General features: G+C 39.8%; 1 protein-coding gene across 1 annotated transcript in view; it reads left to right on the top strand.

Annotated features, from left to right (window-relative positions):
- The window catches only part of PLCB1 (phospholipase C beta 1), a 616,845-nt gene that overhangs the window by 274,245 nt on the left and 327,758 nt on the right, over positions 1–14,842 (top strand). The gene's annotated exons all lie outside the window — the stretch shown is intronic.

The raw sequence follows: 14,842 nt of genomic DNA, 5'->3' as shown, positions 1-14,842 counted from the left end.
CCACCTTCAATAACTAACAAGAGCTGCTAGTTATTGCGTCCCACAATAACTAGCAGCTCTTGTTAGTTATTGTGGTTTACTTCCTAACTTGTTCTTCTTCATGAACATGCTACCCAGAAACTTGGAGTGGTGCTCAGTTCTTCTTATGTCTGAACCTCACATCATGTCAGTTGTGTCTTCTTAACATAAACATCATCTCTCTTTTTCATTTTCTCCTATTCCGACTGCCCATCTTTAGGTCTTCAGCATCTTTCATCTGGACCACAGGGATGATTTCTGAAGTAGACTCCCTTCACAAATTGCCTACCATCCAGCCATCTTCCATCCTGTTGCTGCAGTAGCTTTCTAAAAATCCAAGTTAAATCCCATCAGTCCCCTCTTTAACTTATTTCACTGTTGTCCATAACTAGAGGATAAACTTATAGGTTTGCAAGTTGGTCATTTAATGTCCTTCAGGATCTTCCTGAGCTCTATGTTCAAAGACACCAAGTATATACACACATACACACACATACACACAACCCTCCTCTCTAGGCACACTCATCCACTGGTACTATCTTTGGCATGACAACCTTTACATAATTTTCAGTGCCTCTGCTCTTTGTAAATTTTTTAAAATCCCCCTCTCCATCCTCTTACTTGATCACTTTTTAAAATTGTTTTTAATATATGCTGCTTGTGAAAATGAATGAGACCACCCAAATGAGAAAAAACAGAGGCTATTTATTTACACCTTACAAGGGAGCCACCATCACTTGCATTTGTCACAAACTCAAAGACAGGCAGAGGAGTAGGAAACCTGCATAGTAAAACAAGGGAAGTCTCCATTTGAACTCTGATTGGAGGTTGGTGTCATGGGTGAGCCAGAATTGGGCTAACTGGAAATGGGCATCTGATATAGTTGGTTGGAAAACATATTTGTCTTTCTCTGGGTAGTCCTGAGTTGGAAGGTGTGTGGGGGACAAAAATAGGGAAGGTGGAAATCATTGACCAAATCATGACTGACTTGGACCAATTGCTGTAGAGGTTATGGTTTTGCTTTCTATTCTGGCTGCTGAAGAGATTGTGGTTTGGCTTCTGGCTGGTTATCACAGAGGTTGTGGTCAGAGTTCTGTTGTCATATATGGTCTGGCCATTGTCCCAATGTGTGTATTTAGTCTCTCATGACCAATCAATATTTGTTAAATGAGTAAATGAACACTAAGTGTCCATTCCCACCTCTTCCACTTCAGTAAAACAATTCTAATATCCCAGCTGCTTTATAGCTCAAGAAATTATGTTCGTTTCTTAATATATGGAAAAGGGATATTCCACACAGGTCTAGATGTATAATTTCAAGAGAAAGTAAATTTCCTTGCCCTGAGAAATCTCTCCAACCTGTACCCTTAAAAACGATGTTATACCACCATCCTTAGCTGAAACAGAAACTTGGGAATGTGTGTTCTCCCGTTTTCCACAGTTGGGCCTTTTATAACTTAACCTGCTTACCTTATTTACATTACATGTCTGGGATGAAAAACGTTTGAAGCTGTAATTCTGGACACTTATGAAAGTTCTTCCTTTATACATAAAAAAGCTGTCCATCCAAGCTAACCTTTTCTACTTAAAGCAATAATAATATACCATCCACTCTAGAGAGGAGATTATACAAATGAATGAAATGACATTTATACAGAGTGTGACACCCTACCGAATGTTCTAAAATAATGTGGTGTATACTCTATAAAATATTTAGATTCTATTTCAATAGAATTAAAAATCAACGTAGAATATAATGTGAATGTCTTGTCATGCTCTTACATGAAAGCATAAGGCTATGATGGTGCTTTTAGACAATTTAAAAACTGGGCTCTAGCAAAGTTTCTGAAGAATGTGATTGGTTTGGACGGGGAGGTGATGGTGATATTTATTCATATCTATCTTTGTAGAAAATCAATGGGCCAACAAAACAATGTATGCCAAAAAAACCAATATGCAGCCAAATCACAGAAGTCTGTGTATTCATCGTCCAGAGAAAGTTTCGGCTAAGCAAGTTAATTTTGTCTTTAGCCATTTGCATGGTAATTGTATTGAGTCTAAATGTGGATCTGCATGAAAATCATTCCTTTTCTTTCAATTATGTGCTTGGACTGGGATTAATATCGTTCCTGGCGAGTCATTAAAAAATAAATTAGTGATGTTGAATGCTTAATTCCTTTTGTGTGGGCCTTTTATAACTTGATGCTTGAGACCCTAGTCTGCAATGTGTTGCTGCTGCCTTTATTGTTACCAGATAACAGTCACTTGAGTTTTCTCTGTGGACTTAGTTTCAAAGTACTAATGAATGCCCTCATATAGTGTAGAGTTTCACATACACTTGCTATAAAGAGGCATGTGATATTGTTTAAACGAACATTTTTTAGGTGACTATTATGATGCTCATGAAAATATGACCATGTATATTATCTAATGGGATTTTTCCAGGAACCTCAAATTACCTCACATCATTGAGTCCATCACATGTCATGATCAGCCATGGAGGCCAAAGCATTTTTCATTTCCCCACTGTTTACAAGATCATTTTACAAATCACCACTTTACATGGCACAAACAACAGGTTTCTAGAAATTGTCTGGGGTTGATGAATGAGGGTGTGTTAACCAATAGGATTTCCCCGAATTAGTGTAGTCAAGTTACTGTATAATATAAAATGATGAATGTCAATATGAGACAGCTGAATATGTGCTTATATTATGCCAATTTCAGTGGCAATATTTAGCTTAGAAATTGTTTGTGAACTTAGAAAAGTCTTATTTGAGCAGATCTGTTTTTTCTTTGTTAATTGAAAAATGGTAAAAATGATTCAACTACAGTAAAGATTGAAATGAGGCAGTATTGGAGATATTAACAGGGTGATTTCTGTTTTCTGGTATTTTCTTGATCACTTTTTAGTAATTTATAACATTTTTCTAGACTTCTTGACTACAATTACATATTGACAACATTTAGTATCAATCAAAAGGGCCTCAGACTATTTTCCTGGTATTCATCTAAGATTTAGGAAGTCATCCTCTACTGCATGGTTTAGAATACCATTTTTAGATGCATGACCGTGTGGGTGCCAGCATTCAGTGCAGCTGCCTTACGTGTATCCTACTCAGAACTCAGTGCATTCATCTTGAGTAGTTCTGCCTGCCCAAGGTTTACTGGGAACACTCCCTCTTCCCAAACAGTGATCAAGAATGGAGGTGAATGCATTGTCAGCACTCACCACTGTTCAGATTCTCTGTCCAAAAGAAGTGTTTACTTTAACACTAGTGGTCTGGTGCATGATATTTGTGCACTCAGGGGGTGGGGGGTCCCTCAGCCCCGCCTGTGCCCTCTCACAGTCCAGGACCCCTCAGAGGATGTCCACTGATGGGTCTAGTGCTGCTGTGGAGGCAGGAGAGGCTCCCACCACTGCCGCTGCACTCTCCAGCTGTGAGCCAGGCTTCTGGCTGAGCAGCCAGCTTCTGGCTGAGCGATGCCCACTAACCCCCTCTCCCCCGACATGGGAGCGCACTGACCACCAGGGGGCAGCTTCTGCACTGAGTGTCTGCCCCCTGGTGGTCAGTGCGTGTCATAGCAACCAGTCGTTTGGCTGTTCAATTGATTTGCATATTAGCCTTTTATTATATAAGACTAGAGGCCCGGTGCACGAAATTTGTGCACGGAGGGGGGATGTCCCTCAGCCCAGCCTGCACCCTCTCCATTCTGGGATCCCTCTCACAATCCAGGACTGCTGGCTCCCAATTGCTTGCCTTCCTGCCTTCCTGATTGTCCCTAACCACTTCTGCCTGCCAGCCTGATCACCCCCTAACCACTCCCATGCCAGCCTGATCACCCCCTAACCACTCCCCTGCCAGCCTGTTTGCCCCCAACTTCCTTCCTCTGCCAGCCTGGTCACCCCTAACTGCCATCCCCTGCAAGGTTGATTGCCTCCAACTGCCCTCTCTTGCAGGCCTGGTGCCTCCCAACTGCCCGCCCCTGCTGGCCATCTTGTGGTGGCCATCTTGTGTCCACATGGGGGCAGGATCTTTGACCACATGGGGGCAGCCATATTGTGTGTTGTATTGATGGTCAATCTGCATATTACTCTTTTATTAGATAGGAGGATAGAGGCCTGGTGCACGGGTGGGGGCCAGCTGGTTTGCCCTGAAGGGTGTCCTGGATCAGGGTGGGTTTCCCTTGGGGCGTCGGCCTGGGCGAGGGACCTGTGGTGGTTTGCAGGCCAGCCACGCCCCTGGTGACCCAAGCAGAGGCCCTGGTATCTGGAATTTATTTACCTTCTACAATTGAAACTTTGTAGCCTGGAGCAGAGCCAAGCCTCCTGCTGGATCCCTGGCTGCTGCTTGGATTTGTTTACCTTCAATAATTGAAACTTTGTATCCTTGAGTGGAGGCCTGTGCCCCCCAGTGTGTGTGGAAAGCTTGGCTTCTTCTGTTGCCGGGGAAACCCAATGGTAGCCATCTTGGCTGGGGTTAATTTGATACTCGCCCTGATTGGCTGGTGGGTGTGGCTTGTGTAGCGGAGTGATGGTTAATTTGCATATTACCATTTTATTAGAGAGGATTGATCTTTTAGTGTTTTTTTCTGAATGCAAAGTTCTCTATATTCTGTAAATGTTCCTTATTGTTGCCATTACCCACCAGCAGCCCACGTACTTTACTTGATTGTGAGCATTTGGGGAAAGTTCTTCAAGCTTGAACACTGGGGATCTTGTTATTGTTCTGACTCCATAGGTCTAGGTTGGAGCCTGAAATTCTTCATTTCTAACTAGCCTTCAAGTACTGAAAACACACTTTGAAGAGCAAGGCTCTAAAGCAGTGCTTTCTAATAGGACTTTCTTCGATGATGGAAATGGTCCACATCTGTGTCTTCCAAAGCAGTGGCCATTTGCCACATCTGGCACTGGAAAGTGGTTAGTGTGAATGAGGAACTGAAATTTAATGTTATCAAAGGTTAATAACTTAAATAGCTACCTACTACATTTAACTATGCTAGAGGACTTACTATAAGTCTTTATAGTTAATCAGCTTTCCCTAGTCTCAAGAAGGGCCATCTCAAAGTCAAGGGCTCCTTACTTACCTCTGAGTTTCCAGAATCTTGCATAGAGCCAGCTAAGAACATTATGTGTGCATAGTAAATGGCATTTCTATTAAGAGATCTAGGCTGCAGTTATGGGAGCAGATTCATAGAACTGTCATAAAATGAAAAGCTATAAGACTTCGTGTGTAGGTAGTTCTGCCTCCACCAATTATAGGATAATTTCTGACAAGTCTCTTAATCTCTCTGAGCATCAATGTCCCCATCTCAAAATTGATTGATTATGGTAATGCCCACTGCACAGGGTTGCTGAGGTTTTCACAGGAAATTTTTAAAAATATTTTTATTGATTTCAGAGAGGAAAGGAGAAGGAGAAAGAGATAGAAACATCAATGATGAGAGAGAATCAGTGATTGGCTGCCTCCTGCATACCTCCCAATGGGGATCAAGCCCACAATCTGGGCATGTGACTGGGAATGGAATCATGGCCTCCTGGTTTATAGGTCAATGCTCAACCACTGAGCCATGCCAGTGGGGCACACAGGAAATTTTTACCAAATCACTTCAAGTTTTTTGTTTTTTGGTTTTTTTGTTTTTTTTGCTATGAACATGCTAGTTTTGTTCTTGTGTCAGCATGTGTTCTTTCCTTTCCCTAAATATTTATATTTGGGGTAAGAAAGCATAGAAAGATGCCTTATATGGACACAGTTGTGGTCTAACTGGGAGGCTGAATAATAACAGAAAACCATGTGCAGTTTTGTATCTTTCCTCCTATGGAAAAAACAGTTCTGATGGCCAAGGAGGAGGGCTTTAGTAAGTTTCTTTTATTTCATTGCATTGCACTGAATTTTATGTGGAACTAAACATAATCTTTTTGGTCTGGGATTTTGTGTTTGATTTAATTCCCTCATAAAAATGTCATAAATGTTTTGCTAAGTCTTATTGGAATTGTATGAATCCATCCCATCTTAAAAATACCACATTCCAACTTGCTTGAAACCAAATTTCCCCCTTTATTTGTAGTGATAAAACAAATAAAAGGCATATTTTCTTCTTCTTTCTTTTAAGCAGATTTTTCTTTGAGATAGTCTTTTTGTTTTTGTTGTTCATGTCATATACACTGAGTGGCCAGATTATTATGATCTCTGAACGCATAATAATCTGGCCACTCAGTGTATATCCTATATAATAAAAGGCTAATATGCAAATTGTCCCCTTGACCAGGAGTTCAACCACCAAGCAGCAGGCAAACCGCCATGTCCCTTCCCCCTGGCCAGGCTGGCCGGACCCCACCCATGCACGAATTCATGCACTGGGCCTCTAATATATACACTGAGTGGCCAGATTATTATGCGTTCAGAGATCATAATAATCTGGCCACTCAGTGTATATCAAAAACAGTGCCTACTTCATGAATATAACAAAAACCAGAATAGCTAATACTTAGTAAGTGTGCAAAGCACTATTCTAAGCACATGAGTTGGCATTGAAGCTGAATAAACCTTTAAGCTCTTTTACAATCTGCTGATGTGTTGAGTTCTGGAAATATTGATAGTCTTCTTATTACTGATGATGGCACAGAGCAGCCATCTAATGACCTTTGTACAATCATGCTTTATAAATGGGTTGAACTGGGAGCCTCACCAGAATGATTTAAGAATGATTGATTAAGACAAATCAAGGCATTTTTTTAAGAGGACAGATTGATTTTGTTACTTAGTGAATGTGTCTACAGTTTGTAATGCTGCTGTTCGCTTTTATATATTCTTAAACAAGCTTCATAGACCTTATTAAATTATTTAAGTGTTTTGTTTAAAACTTGACGGTGCAGTAAATTCAGCTTTCTATTTGCATTTATCAATGCTTTTTTATAGACACTTTCCCTTTGTTCTAGATTACATTTTAAAATTAATCCACTAATCTAGATACAAGTAGAAGCCGACATGCTATGTAACGATGCCTTGAAACTGAATCAGTGCTGTGATAGTTCTGAGTTTCTGTGGCAGGAAAATAGATCAGAGTTTAGACTGACCCTCTGGCCATCCCTTGCCTGCCTTCTCCTCTGCCTCCCTCCACAGTTTGGCTTAGATGCAAAACACTTGATTTTCCTAATCACCTCTCAGGTGTGATTGGCCAGGGACCCTCCCCTGGCCATTCAGCAGAAAACTACTAGGGAAAACATTTTTTTTTTCATAAGTAACGATGCAAATAACACCATTTGTTTTTTATTTTATCCTTGAAGAAATGAGGACTGGTGGTGTGGTAGCCATCCTTTGACCAAGGAGACAAAATCCAGAGGCTGAAAGTGTCGGAGCACAAAGGCATAAAAGCCCAGAGCCCTAACCTTTTGCACTCGGATGTCGAGTGTGACGGTTATTGAATGTATCAATAATTTGAAATATAAAAAAATTCAAATAAATAAGTTTGTATGAAAAGAAACTCCAGTTTTTTATTCTACTGCCGCGCTTTGTAAAATCTGAGGTATTTAAAAAATTAAATCCCGAGTTGAATAAAGGAATCGAGAAAAAAGCAAGTGAGTGCAAAGGGCTAACAGCCGCCACAGCCCTACATACTGGCAGAGTCCTCTATGTAAGAAAAAGGAAACCCTGCATGTACTGTTAGTTGCGTTTCTGTTATTTAACCCCAACATCCACAACTAGTAGTTTCACAATTGAAGGAGAAATGAGATAATCGGAGGCAAATGGGGAAATATGGTGTGCATAATGACCATATCGGTATAAAAAAATGACCTGAGCATAGTTCTAGTGGACTTCTGAAAACTTGGTCTCTCTAGACCATGAAGTATAAAGTGACCCAGATGGAATGTTTTATAATATCTGAGGATCTGTTTAAAACGTTATCTAACACCAGATTCCTCAAGAAGCCAAAGACTTTGCCCAATTCTGAGTTGCCAAATTTTATCTTTGGACTATGGCTGAGAAAGAAGGCAAAAATTTGTTCCATTTAATGAAGTTGAATCTGTCTGTTTCCCTAAATTTCCATGGATTGTTAATCATTTTTCCTTTGGATCCATCTAAGCAGAGTGCCATATAAAAGACGCCCAAATACTTGAAGACCATGAACTTTTCCATTATCTTGTGGAAAAACCCCAGTTTGTTTATTTCTTATACACTCAGGTTTTTAGGTACCTCACTATCCTGATTTTGTTTTTTTTCAGATTACATTCATTTGTCTTGTAAAAGTAAGGTTTCTGCAAATGAATACTTTCCTCCAAAAGCAATCTGACCTGGCATAGATGGAGTATGAGACAGAGAGAGAGAGAGAGAGAGAGAGAGAGAGAGAGAGAGAGAGAGAGAGAGAGAGAGAGAGAGATCAATTGTTTGCCTGCCATATGCACCCCAACCAGGATCAAACCACCAAGCTAGGTATGTGCCCTGAGCTAGGTATGTATCTGAAACCACAAGCTAGGTATGTATCTGAAACTGGGATTCAGACCCACAACCTTTTGGTGTATGGGATGATACTCCAACCAACTGAGCCACCTGGCCAGGGCTTCATGCATACTTTTTTTGTGTATTGAAGGTATTTATAATATGTGTAAAAAATGCAAAGAATAACAATAAAATGAGCATGTGTATAACTCCCACCAGCTTGCAAGAGCTTAGAAAACCTCTGTATACCCCTCCCTGATCTCTTCCTTTTCTTCCCCACCAAATTAACCTCTGTTTTGAATTTGTGCTTATTTTTCTCTTCTGTCTCTTTATACTTGTACTTTATACCAAAGTGTTCTAAAAATATATTATTTAATTATACATGGTTTAGAATCCTTTAAAAAAGAATCATACCGAGTATAAATAGGATTATCTTGTATGTATTGTTATGAAATTTGATTAATGTGACTTGAAATTTCTGTATGTTGAAGCAGTTAACTATGGTCATTCATTTTTCACTGCTCTATATTTGTCTCAGTTTTTCTAGTTTGAATTTTTTTCTCCTTTCCCCATTGAACTACTGAGAAATGATATACTGTATTTTTTTCCCCTAATCTCATGGTTACCCCAGAAGTGGTAACATGTACACTTAATTTTTATTTAATCAAAATCATATGTTTCTATTAAGTAATAAAATATGTTGAGTATTTAGGCTTCAGCTATTGTTGTCCAGAATTTCAATAAGCATTGATGATACTAAAAATGTATACTTTGTGTGGTTATAGAAGACAAAATTAAATACTGTTTCAGGAGAGAAGGACGGAGGAGAGGTCAGAGTGACCTCCCTCTTCCTGCACTTTTATCAGACTCCTTCACTTTAAAATATTCAGCATGCCAAGGTGTCATATTTGGGGGTATTGAGTCCTGAGCTCCATCACTAGTTAGGAAGATACCATATGCTGGCTACACACTGGTTTTAATATCGTGATTAATTCATATCCTGTATTCCATATTTAATATCAACATTTCTTCATTTGTTCCATTGAATATTAATAGGTGTTATACCAAAAAAGATTGTGCCTGGGGAACCTTCAACTCAGTCTGTGGAAGGTGGTGTCATAACCAAAGGGCTTCCTTGAGCCTTTAATATATAAATGAACATTGCAAATGGTTCAGGAGATGGCCTGACTAGAATCTGAAACCCTTTTACTTGCCAGAATAATCTTCTTTTGAGAGTTGTGTTCTACAAACACACTGGAGAAGCATTGCTTTACAACATCAATTTCCCTAAAAGAAAGTATTGCCATAGAGAGCTCTAACTGTTACAGGACAGGAATGAAGGCCAGTTGGAGTGGCAGCAACTGGTAAATTGCCTATTACCAAGTCAGAATTAATATTGGAAGGAGCTTAACATTTTACCCAATGAAAATTAATATTAATTAAATAGAAGGGGAAAAATCTCAGAAGATTTGAGATAGTTTGTAATTCCTCTCAGGGAGCTGGCATGTTTAGTTTTCACTGGAGTTCCTAATGGACCACCTGCTAGGTGACTTGGATTTTGTAGGCTTGCTTTGTTAGACATTTCAAAAAGCTCTAAATATGACACCTGCTGCTCTTTAAGGTGCAAGCTTTGTACAGCCCTCTCTTTATGGGTTGTGCTCTGGCTGGGTAAGCTTCTTTATCTCTATTGAATTAGAACAATGCCTTCCTCAATGCAGCATTTTAATTCTGGAAACCTTCTCATTTATGCAATATTTTGGCAAATTTGACATTTTCTCATAAATATGTAGGCAGCGGAACTATGTCTGAAAATAGGAATTGAGAGTTTAGTTGTTCCTGGCTCTCTTACTGCCCTCTCCACAACCACAAAAAAATAGCCTTTGCCGGTTCCCTTTACTTCAAAATGGAGATATAAGATATTTTAAAACTAGTTTGTGTTCATAATACATGCAGAAACGATCATTTAAAAAAAAATCCCCTAAGGACACTAGCAATGCATTTATTAAGAAATTTAGCTCTTATTTATTTATTTATTTTGGCCAAGTAGTTGAACTTTTGTTTCAAGGCAAATTAAGAATAGATGTCTTGATTATAAAGATATTATTGCTTGCAAACCTTTGTGGAATTTATTTTGGGCCAAATTAAACCACAGTATAACTCAAAAGAGGGATCTTTTCTCATTGCTATTTTATTTTAATTATTTTATTATTATTATTTTAACCACAGTACCAATGATGGGATTCTGATGGTTATTTGTTTTTATTGTTAAGTGAGAGGCAGATGATGATGCATAAGCCAGCCCCTGATAGAATAGTTAAAGCCATCTCAAGCAGCTAAACTGATGTGGTTAAACTTAGTCTGAGTCCAGATATAGCATCACTATACAGAATGACTCCGGAATAGAAAAGTTCTCTTCATTATGGAGATCTCCTAGTGATCACTTGTGTATTTTGGAGAATTGAAGAATAGATTACAAAGACATAATATAAGAAAGGAATGGGGGGGGAGGGCGGAGTCCTCTCTGGTACTAGATGCTATAAAAGATAACCCCAAATCTCAGTGGATTAATAGTGTATAGAAGCTTATTTTGTTTTTGACAAAAATTCTCTTTATGGTAGACTCTTCCCTTCAAGACCCAGGATCTTTCAATGTTATAGGCTCCTTATCTTCAAATGGAGACTTCTAAGTTACCCTGCTTGGCTGCATCAAGCCAGAAGGGAAAGGGGCAAAGAGCAAGGAGGATCACCGATGGAACATAAACTTGCTAAAGTCAGTCACATACCTGCATCTTACCAATGGGACTTGGAGTCCAGCCATATGCCCCAAGGAGGAAATGGGTTGTTCTGATATGCAGCTGTCTGGGCTGCATATATCTGGATAGTGACTCTTTTATGTTTACGATGGTGGAATTAACCTGAGAAATAACATGGAGTTAATTATCTCCAAAGGACACAGAATTACACATGCACATTAATTATACATTTGAATACCAGCCTAATCATTAATATATCAATATTTTACATAATTTCCTTAAAGAGTTCTTTTTAAATTAAAGATGTTTTGGGCATTCCTGGGAGGTAGATTTCATTGAGCAAAGGATCTGTTCTCAATTTCAAAACAATAACCAGCTCGTATTTGTCTCTCCAGAATCTCCTTGTGACATCAGACTCAATAGCTAAGCATCACACCATGCTAGAAAGCAGATTTTGACAGTTTAGCTTTGTTAGTTATCATTTCCACAGGTACCATTAGCCTGAAGATGGAGCTGCCTGCCCTATCTCTAGTATGCTAATGAAAAGTAAATATTCATCCAAGTGGCTGGCCTCCTTTTTGAAATGAAAAATGACATCATGTAATTGGTTTTGTCTGAACTGCTCAGTGGGTGAAAATATGATTTTCATGAGTTAGGGCATGATGTCGTTATTCCCAGAGCAGGCTCCTGGGGAGGCTGGGCACTCAGCAGCCTCACTCTTGGAGCCAGCAGCAGCAGGGCATAAACCCGGTGTGGAACTCTAATCTCATTTGTACAATATAGTAACTTTATCCTCACATGAAAATCTGCTTGTTTTAAAAACAGGGAATGATCAAGTGGTCATTTGATCAGAATACCACTGATGCCTATAAGAGATTTGTTTTTAATCCTCACCTGATGATATGTTTTTATTTATTTTAGAGAAAGAGAGAGAGAGAGAGAGAGAGAGGGAGAGAGAGAGAGGAGAGAGAGAGAGGGAGAGAGAGGGAGAGGGAGATGAATGAGAGAAATGTCCCGTATGCATCCCAACCGTGGATGGAACCACAACCTAGGCATGTGCCCTGAGCCCGGGAATCAAATTAACAATCTTTTGATGTAAAGGATGATCTGACTGAGCTGCCTGGCCAGGGCCCTGAGAGCAGTTTTTGAATTATTGAATTGTCTGTTATAGTCTTGACTCTCATTGGTTTTTCACATGTGTATATGGTATAGATTAGGCAGGAATGTCATTACAACCTTCAGCTCATTCATTCCCAATCCCAAGTGGCAAAGAGGGGCAGGACTTGAAGAGGATATTTTATTTATTTATTTATTTATTTATTTATTTATTTATTTATTTATTTATTTATTTATTAAATGCCAACCACCTGCTATATGCCTGGTTGTGAACTAGGTGCTGAGATGTAGCCACGAATAAAACAAAATCTCTCTTCTTATAGATACTAAGCAAATATATACATACATTACATATATCTACATCTATATCCATATCCATCCTACCTAATAATAGACAAATATGCAAATTCACCATACCTTTGCTATGCCCACGATTGGCCAGGAGGCACGGGGGGGGGGGGGGACGGGACTCGGGGTGGCCGGGGTGGCTGTGGTGGCTGATTGGGCCGGTGGGACGCTGAGCTCGCGTCGCCAGCGGCGGCTCGAGCTCAGTGTCTGCGCCATGGCTGTGCTACGGCACAGAAGGGGCCTCTGGGGCAGTGAGCTCATGTCCCGCCGCAGACCATCAAAAGCTGGGGAGCTGGGTGCCTGTCCGCTCTGGCACCAGGCCTTTCAGAAGCCTCTGGCACGGCTGAGGCTTCTGAAAGGCCTGGTGCACCAGCGGACAGGCACCCAGCTCCCCCGCGATCGAAAGCGAAAGTGTGTAGGAGACCCTACACATGCATGATTTAATCATGCACTGGGCATCTATATATATATATATATGATGTGATGCCAGGTAGAGCTATATGCCATGAAGAAAGATAAAGCAGGTTGAAGTACTAGAAAGGCATGGGGCCATGGTGTGGCATAGTATGGTGGAAAGGGTGTTCTGAGAATATTTTTTTTGAGCAGACACCTGAATGAAATGAGGAAGAAAATCAGTTGGAAATTTGGGGGCAAGAGATTACAGGTGGAAAGAACAGCAGGGGGAAAGGCACCCTGGGTGAGGAGCATGCTTGCTGCAGGGTCCTGCTGTGGACCACCACAGGGATTGTCTGCAGAACCATAAAGCCACCTTACTTAAGGCTTCTCTTTCTCGCTTAAGCTCCAGGATGAATGATGCTCTCAGTCTTTGGGCTCTGCACTTTTTTTTTTTTTTTAATCAGAATGCTTAAAAAATTTCAGTGATAAAATAGTTCTCCTTCATCATCCCTTCATCATCCCTTGGTTATAATACTGCTTTCACCTGGAGGTTGTCAGGCACAATGAAACACTTACTAAAACAAAAACCTCCAGGTATTTATTAACAATGTATAATTGTTAAAAAAGAATACTATATGTGTGTGTGTATACACACAGAAACACATATGCATACATGTACACACATACATATATATTCTTTAGCATGTTTAGCAAGGATATATCGTTGAGTATATGAATTTTAAATGAGTGGTATATTTGGAATGAAAGATCCTACATGAAAAATGCTGAATTATTAAAGTAAAGGAACTGATTTTACTCAATAGCTATGTTGTGCCAGGAAGGTTTTGTTCATAATTTTACTCCTTTATTCAAAAACGACTTCCTGGGTCTTACTCTGTGCTACTAAAGCTATAATGAAGAATAAAAGGGATACACAAAACCACAAGTGTGGCACGACTATTTACATTTTACAAATAAGAAAACTGAGGCATGGCAAAATTCACCTGGTACTCAAAGCTACACAGCTGGCAAGAAAGTGCTGGAATTCAGGTGTAATTTTTTCTATGCCTTGTCTCTTGTTTGAAAAAGTAAAGTTCAGATGTTGGTATTCACCTTATAAAGAGTTTATAAAAACAGTAGGATAACCCAATACATGCTAGAATCTGGTAACAGAACTAATTAATACTGGAAAAACTGGGAAGGATATATGATCTTTTCTTTTTTTTTTAAAATATGTTTTTATTGACTTTAGAGAGAGGAATAGAAACCACAGTGATGAGAGAGGATTGGCTGCCTCCTGCACACCCCCTACTGGGGTTAGAGCCCTCAACCGGGGCATGTGCCCTGACAGGTAATCAAACCATGACCTGGTTCATAGGTCGAAGGTCAATCACTGAGACACACAGGCTGGGCTATGATCTTCTCGATAAGAACAGGTCTTCATCCCACCCCTGATACCTTATATCGATGATTTCGTGATTTACTGTCATGCATATGGCAGCTTCTTCATACCTCTACAGGGGCAACATCTAACACAATGTCACATACCACTGCTTCTCAAATTTTAAGGTGCATATGATTCTCTTGAGGATCTTGTTAAACTGAAGATTCTGATTCACAGATCTAGGGCAGGGCTTGAGATTCTGCATTTCTTTTTTTTTTAAATTTCTTTTTTAATTAAGGTATTACATATGTGTCCTCATCCCTCCATTAACCTCCCAACCCCCTGACCACTCATGTCCTCACCCCCCTGGTGTTCGTGTCCATTGGTTAG

This window comes from Eptesicus fuscus, chromosome 12, assembly GCF_027574615.1.
Source record: "Eptesicus fuscus isolate TK198812 chromosome 12, DD_ASM_mEF_20220401, whole genome shotgun sequence".
NCBI lineage: Eukaryota > Metazoa > Chordata > Mammalia > Chiroptera > Vespertilionidae > Eptesicus > Eptesicus fuscus.
This window is presented reverse-complemented; position numbering and strand designations above follow the sequence as displayed.